The 8,379-nt window shown below is 33.7% G+C and overlaps 1 long non-coding RNA gene across 1 annotated transcript; it reads left to right on the forward strand.

The window, feature by feature from the left end:
* The first annotated feature begins 730 nt into the window (after positions 1-730).
* LOC105537615 lies at positions 731-5,083 on the forward strand. Its single transcript, XR_001005742.1, has 2 exons — positions 731-888; positions 3,418-5,083. It is a non-coding gene; the product is annotated as an uncharacterized LOC105537615 (long non-coding RNA).
* The last annotated feature ends 3,296 nt before the right edge of the window (positions 5,084-8,379 follow it).

Below are 8,379 nucleotides of genomic sequence, written 5' to 3' on the forward strand. Positions count from 1 at the left end.
CATCTATTTATGCTAATCATTTGTATCTCCCATAGCATAACTGTTTCTCCTTTAACACGCACACCTTCTCGATGTATGTCATTGCCCACAAAGAATCAGGACAATTACTTGGGAGGTTTAGGTTTAAAAGAACTCCTTCCAGCTTTTGGTTTAGTTTGGTTTGGTTTGGTTTGGTTTGGTTTGGTTTGGTTCAGTTTGGTTTTTTGAGACAGAGTCTTGTTCTGTCACCCAGGCTGGGCTGTAGTGGGCTATCTCAGCTCACTGCAACTTCCACCTCCCCATTCTTACAACTTTTTAAAATGTTTTATTTAAAAGTGTTCTTCTTTTTTTGCCTGAACTCATCAGATACTTTCCATAATTCCCTTATATGTTTATCAATTTATATTCTTTAGGTTGTATTGGGAATCCCAAACTGAGCCAGTAGAAGCATAAACTGTAGTTCCATACATAGAAGGAAAGGGTCTGAAAGACTGCAAACGTGATTGCCATTTCTGCAGTATCTCCATTTTTGCTTTGGGGACACTATTCCTAGTTTCAATAATTTACACGGGATAATGTTGACAAAGTAGTTTTGTTGGTTTCAATGAACTTGGCTTTACATTCAGAGAATCAACAATTTTCTTCTTAATGGTTGAGATTTGCTGATATCTCTGCTCATTACAAGTGTTTTGTAAGACATTAAAAATTTTGATAAAATTTTATAATGTAAATTCCTTTAGGCTTTTCCACAGGAGGCCTACATGCTTACCACCAGTGCTGCCGTCATGTCTCCAGTGATCCCTGAGAGGTTCCAGCATATTTTGCGAGTACTCAACACCAACAACAATGCAGGGGCGGGGCATGGAAAACAGTCTCTGCCATCACTGTCTTTAAGGATGTAGGTCAAAGGTATGCTCAGGTGATGTTGAGGAAAGCAGACATTGACCTCACCAAGAGGACAGGAGAATTCACTGAGGAAGAGATGGAACATGGTATCACCATTATGCAATATCTACACTAGCACGGGATCCCAGACTGGTTTGTGAACAGACAGAGGATGTCAAAGAATGGAACATATACCCACATCCTGGCCACTGGTTTGGACAATGAGCTGCATGAAGATCTGGAGCAACTAAAGAAGATTCCAGCCTGTAGAGGTCTGAGCCACTTCTGGGGCCTTCAGCTCCAATGCCAGCACAGTGAAACTACTGGCTGCTGTAGTCATATCGTGGCTGTATTCAAGAATAAATAAGTCTGTAGGCTTTGTCTGCTTTAATACATCACTCTGGTAGGAAAACTGCTATTTCAAATGTAGTATGTTTTATCTTTCAGGGAAAGTGAAATCTTTCCATGAAAAAAATAAATCAAGTCAGCTGTATTGTAGCAGTTGGTTTGACTTCCATGCTGATTTGTATTATCTGATAGCAGATTAAATATATTTAATTCACTTGTTGACCTGATGCTATAAGTAGCCAAAGAAACACTGGCCTAAATAACTTCAGAGACCTTCTATATCAGTTGAATGATTTGTCTTTGTTGGTTCAATGCCCTGAAATTCTGGGCATTCTCTCAAACCAAGAATTTCAGGTGGTTATGATAATGTTGCCACCTCTTCACTATAATCACACTTTATTAGTTGCAGCAGGTGGTAGTAGCTGGCACAGTTGAACAGCTCTCCTCACTTCACCAACAATTGGCTATTTGTTCAGCAAATAAAAAGGACTCCGTATGAGGAATCAAGAGAAAAATGACTGTGCAGTAGCTGGGATTCTACCAATTCTTTTATTCTCTTGTTTCTTTTCCACTATAGAATTTGTCTCTTTTTTTTTTTTAACAGAGAAAATGGCATGTTACCTTTTCCAGGGAAATAAATTATATGTATTCAGTAAGTATCCTTTAAGAGGTATGAACTGAATTTAGAGATCTGAAACAGAAAGTATTGTTTGAGGTTTTCTTGGTTAGCAAACGTTATCTTTTTAAATGACATTGTCAATGTTAATTTGCCCTTTTAAGCCATTCTACAAATCTATACAAGGTTCAAAATAACATGTTTTACACAATAAATATGTAAAATTTAATTTGTTATTTAAAAAATTGAAAATAAATAAATAAATGCGTGGGAAAAATACTTTTATATATATATTCAAAGAGAATGAGCCTTTGTGAGGTAACGTCGTTTTCTAGCATAATGACCTGATATGGATTTCTTTAAAATTCCATTGATATACTTTATTGTATATCATGCTTGCATATGTACACAAACACACTAAAACATACTAATAGTTTATGTAAGTAGAGAGAATCAGGACTGATATTTTGAGTGTGAAATAAAGTTTCTTTCCATTAAAAAACAATGGCAATTTGTCTTTTAGTGTGTTATTATTTCAAAATGGTTATTTTTTTATCCTTTGTGTTTTTAAAATAATAATTATCTTTATTAATATAACAAGACATTTAACTATTAAGTTAATTCTTTACTATATTTTTCTTTTGTTTCAATTGGTTCTTCAAGGAGCCTAAGCCTTGTTTTATCTCTGGATTTTCTTATATATATGTATTCTATAATTCTCATTTTATAAAACAGATATATTATCTAGTTTAGGGAAATATAATGTGTTTTTAATACCCAGCATGTTTAAATAAAAACATGGAAAAAATAACCTACTATGATGAGTGATTTGAAGGCCATATGTTGGCATCTTACTTAGCTAAAAGAAAACCTAATATTTGTACTGTTAACAAATAACAGTATCATGAAAAAAGTTAATTAGTGCTTGAACCTGTGCATTGAGTTTGATGACTATTTTCTTCTGGAATTGCTCTAGCGGCAATTTTTCTTTATTCCTCCAACAATCAATGTTTTTCAGAAAAAAGTGCAGATAAGGAAAACATAATTCTTAATGTTTTAAGAAAGTAGAAAAATGATGTGACTTGTCTGTACATCTCTGCATTCAAATGGGCTATTTTTGTAAACAACACATCATTTAGTCGTGTATAATACATCAGAACCATTTGTGTTGTTAAAATGTGTGCTGATGCTTCATATAAAATTTTTCCCTGGAGTAAGTTAAATTTATGCACTAACAGCAGAGTGGTACAGTTTAGATTTTGAATATTTAAATTAAATACTTTCAATCTTTCAAATTTTATAATGTAGTGTTTCACACATTAGAATGGATGTAAGATGTATGTGAAAGTTCTGAAGAATAAAAATAAACTCCCACGAAGCAACTTGAATACCAGAACATTAGCAATGCCCATGATTATCACATGTGTGACTTCCCAATTCTCCCTTTGTTATGTAGGGGTAACAAATGTCTTGAATTTTGTATTTATCACTGCCTTAATTTTAAAAGAATATATTTATCATTGTGCCAGATTATCTCTTTTCAACTCAGCATCAGCTTCACCCTCTTTTATATTTTGCCTGTCTCATAGGAGTGAAGCCTAGAGCTGTATTTCTTTGACACAACTGCCAACAGCATTTTGGGTTAGATTTCCAAATTAAGAAGCATGTAATACTTGGAAGGCAGAAGAGAAGGAAATATCATCAGCCTCCATAGAGAACAGAATGATTTTGATCAGCGTGTAGACATTTTCAAGCATATCATCTAGTTGATGCTACTACTAGCCAATGAGATCACGAGATTATTTTCTGGTATTTCTGCAGCATCCTGATATTTAGAAGTCAGTACAATGTTCTCCTCCTTTGGCTTCCCCATTCTTCAGTGGATTCTGGAAGCCTTGAATTCCCTATTAATTACTATTTCTGCCTCCTGTGCATAGGAAAATATCTGTGTTCTTATCTGAACCTCAAGAACAATGCATGTATGAATTCCCAAATATATTTTTTGTTGTTGTTGTTGTTGTTGTAGTTTTGAGCTTCAGAAAAGGATATTAAATTCAAAATTGTCCTATGTGACTTGCTTTTTCACTAACACTATATGCCTATTATTTATGTATGGTATTTTACATAGATGTGGACATTATTATTTAGTGTTGCAAAATATCCCATTTTATGACTACAACACAATTTTTTAAATAATATTCTCTGCCCTTGGCTTACCCATCTTTCAAGGGATTCTATAAACCTTAATTCCCTATTATTTAATTGCGCTGATAAACATTTGGTTTGCTGTTATTTTTATTTTCCTTTTTTTCTTGTTTTGTTTTCTCTTTGGCATTTTGCTACAATAAGCAAGATGGCCAGGTGCATTCTTTAGAAAGTCTTTTTAATGTACATTTACAAGCGTTTTCCTACCTTATTGACAAAGTACTTTTACTTGGCAGGACTTCAGTCGAGTTTCTGAACCTTCTCCTAGGCCTCTCTGTGCACCTTCTTATAAATCCAGTTTTAGCAAAGAACCCAGCTCAGTCAGTTTAGCACGAATCTACCACACTCTACATCTGATGACTTTCAATATCCAATCCAGTTCTTCATCCGCCACTGCTTCATAGGTGATACTGGCTCACACTGGCATAGATTCGGAAAGAATCTGTTAAGTCTGTTCATCTAGAATGCCCCTTACCTTTGCATCCAGTGACCTCCATCCTACTCTTTGGGTATGAATTTCTACTTGCTCATGCTATATTTGAAGTTCAGCCCAATCTCTATCCCCCACTGCAAGACCCCATTGCAGTGGTCCCTATGTTTATTGCAATAGCTTTGAATGAAATGCTTTAATACATACCATTGAATAATCTTTTATTTAATAGTGCATTCATTAAATATACAATTACTTAGGAGTATCTGCATTTTCTACTTTAAGCAATGGAGCTAAATTTTTTTTAGAATTGATTATACTAATTCCAATTGCAAACATATTAAAAATACCAATTTCTCATATATTTGCCTAGTTGTGGCATTGTGTAGATTTAGTGACGTGCCAATTTAATAGACTTAAATTGGTATCTTATTATAGTTTTGGTGTGTAACCTCCTGACTATAAATAAGATTAAATAATTTGCCTGTTTTAATTTCTTACTTATTTTATATTTTGTGAAATACTTGTTAAAATGACTGTCAAATTTTCCAGTTATGTTTTCATCACTTTTTGCAGTTTATTAAATTCTCTAGATATAATACCATTGAAATACATATATTTCAAATAATTTTTCTCATTATGTGGTTTGTCTTTTCATTTTCTTTTTGATGTCCTTTGAAGAAGAGAATTTTCACAGTTAGCTTTATGTGTCTTAAGAAAATCTTCTCTAACCTTGTGGTCATAAAGATACCCCTATTTTTATAAAAGCTTTAGATTTTGATTTTCACGTTTGTTTGATGTATTCTGGACCTTCTCTTCTCCCCTCCCTGTCTTTTGACCTCTCTTTAGTGCATTCTACCTCTTTATCTCTCTATGGTGCATTATAGATAATGTGTGATTCTCTCATCAGCTGGTGTACTCTGATTTCAAACCCACCAATTACAATTGTACTTTTCTTGACTACATTATTCATTTCTAAATGTATTATGTTGTTATTCAAATCATTCTTATTTTTAATGATCTATTATACTCCTTTAATTACATTTCTTCTTTTATTTTAACATATGGTACACATACTTATTTCATATTATTAATTCAAACCTCAAATATATAAAATCCTTAATCTAAATAGTCTCTGTATTTTTTTCTGACTCTCTTTAATAGTGGCTTGTTTTCTGTGCTGAATCTTTTTTTTTCTTTCTTTTTTTTTTTTTTGAGACCGAGTCTCGCTCTGTAGCCCAGGCTGGAGTGCAGTGGCCAGATCTCAGCTCACTGCAAGCTCCGCCTCCCAGGTTCCCGCCATTCTCCTGCCTCAGCCTCACGAGTAGCTGGGACTACAGGCGCCGCCACCACGCCCGGCTAGTTTTTTTTTTTTTTTTTTTTTGTATTTTTTTTTAGTAGAGACGGGGTTTCACCGTGTTAGCCAGGATGGTCTCGATCTCCTGACCTCATGATCCGCCCGTCTCGGCCTCCCAAAGTGCTGGGATTACTGGCGTGAGCCACCGCGCCCGGCCTATTTTGTTGAATCTTATCTGTGAGCAATCTAACGGTCTAAACTGCAAAATCTTTACTCCAAATAGGTTTGAAACATACTTTAAATAGCAACCAAGTTGTCCTAATCGACTGAGACAACTCTAGTTGTCTTCTGGGTTCTTGATTTCATATAGGAAATTTAGGTCTTCTCACTTGTGGGTTTTAACAAACCCTGGTTAAAAATTGAATGTGGGGCGAAAATGGTTAACAGCTGGTCCAGCTGTCTTGCAACCACAAAGATGATATCTAAGGAATAAATCCTCTTTGAAACAGTAACTCAAGAAATTATTAAGAATTTATGTATACTAAATCCAATATCATTAATAATCTGGCCGAGATTTGTATATTAGACCAAACACCTATGTCTCCTGGAGAATCAGGGATGATGAACTGGTATTACTGAGACGCACTGGAAAATGAGATCTAGTATCATACTGCAAAGGGGTTGCGTGTCTGGCTAGATGCATACACCTGAGGTGACAGCTGAAGTCAACCCCAGTGCTGACTGCTTCTGAAGATGTTTCACAACTCAGCATCTTAGGAAGTGACCATGAAGTCAGTACAGAATAACTCCCGAAGCTAAGAGAACTTGGTGCTGGGTGAAACTGAATGCAGACTGTGAGACTGTTGTTAATCAAAATCATGGCCACTTCTGCTAATACAGGAGACTGGGCATCAGACCTGCATGAGCTAACTTGAATGACAAAGGAGCCTAATGAGATTATAACCTTTATTCATTGAAATTTTGTATGAAGACATGAAAAACAAATAAACAAAAAAACACCCCAGAGATTAATTCCTTTAAGTGAAGTACCAGAATATAGCAAGTTAGCATTTAAAAGAAGTTTCTTTATCACTTACCCAAAACTTAGAAGAATTATAATACAAGCTATTTTAGGATACCTATTCTTCTGTTGTGACAGGTAAAATAAAATGGTAAAAATATATTGTAAAATATTTCACACACTTTGCTATAAAGCAAAATCAAATACTTTATATAAATGGATATCATAGAAGCCATGCACTTTAAGTACAAAATAATTTAAAAGAAAATAAATAAGAAGAAAAAAAACTAAAGTGAACTAAAATTTCTATCAGGTTAAGTACTGATAACAGATATTAGAACTTTAAATACAGCTGTAGTAATTAAGATAGTGACAAAGAAATAGATAAATAGAAAAATGCAGGAAGTGTATATTAAACTACGAAACAGATCTGTATAAGAAAAATCATTATGGCAGAGCATGAATTACAACCTGAATAAAGAGAAATTTTTCATTTAACTATCACAAAGTAATTGGAAAAAGTGGGAGGGAGAATATTAGGCTTAAATTGTACCATATATAAAAATAAATCCAGGATGAATGAAAGATTAAATGTAAGGGGAAAAAGATGAAGCATGTAGAAAGATAGAAAAAATATATTTAAAAAATCTTTTATCATTACAGTATATAAAGCATTTTTTAAATGAAAATTTTACTAGCCATAGGGAATTTCTGCTGAATTCAACTATATTTCATATATTTAAGTAGTTGTATGTGTTCATCTTATGACCTTATGAAGAGAGTGAAAGAGAAATAAGATATTAGGAAATTTATTTACAAAATATATAATTGATTAGAAGCCATTAATAGTATTCTAAGTACTTAAAAAAACTCCTAAAAATGAAAAACAAAGAGAAAATGTAAAACAATCCAATATATATATCTAAATACATAAAGTGCATTTTACAAGAAAGGAAACATAAGTGTCAAATAAGCATAAATATAGGCTCAGCCTCCTTAATAAAGAATGTGACACAAATTGAAACCACAATGAAGTAATAGTTAGACTTATCAGTGTAGCAATAAAAACTCCCCAATAGTAAGTGATTGAGAAAAAATGAGTAATCATAATTCTTATTTTTTAATGAGATAGCAAATTTGTACACATATTACAAAATATAGTAAAGTTGAAGATGCTCCAAAGTTACAATCCAGCCAAGCTACTCTTAGACTTTGTCAGTGATAATTAAGTTGTTGGACTGTTGACTCAAAGAAAGAGAAATAAGTATATGTCTCAGATGACACATGCACGCATACACACACACAAAACATACATGCATCCATACACATGATTAAAATAGAGCTTAATTAAAAGAGAGTAAACATTACAACTGAAATTTCATTCTCATTTCTTTTTTTTTTTTTCATTTCCTTTTTTATTATACTGTAAGTTCTGGGATACATGTGCAGAATGTGCAGGTTTGTTACATAGGTATACATGTGACATGGTGGTTTGCTGCACCCATCAACCCATCATCTACATTAGGTATTTCTCCTAACACTATCCTTCACCCATCCCCCCATCCCCCAATAGGCCCCAGTGTGTGATGTTCCCCTCC

The sequence above is a fragment of the Mandrillus leucophaeus genome, unplaced genomic scaffold (genome assembly GCF_000951045.1).
Source record: "Mandrillus leucophaeus isolate KB7577 unplaced genomic scaffold, Mleu.le_1.0 Scaffold176, whole genome shotgun sequence".
NCBI lineage: Eukaryota > Metazoa > Chordata > Mammalia > Primates > Cercopithecidae > Mandrillus > Mandrillus leucophaeus.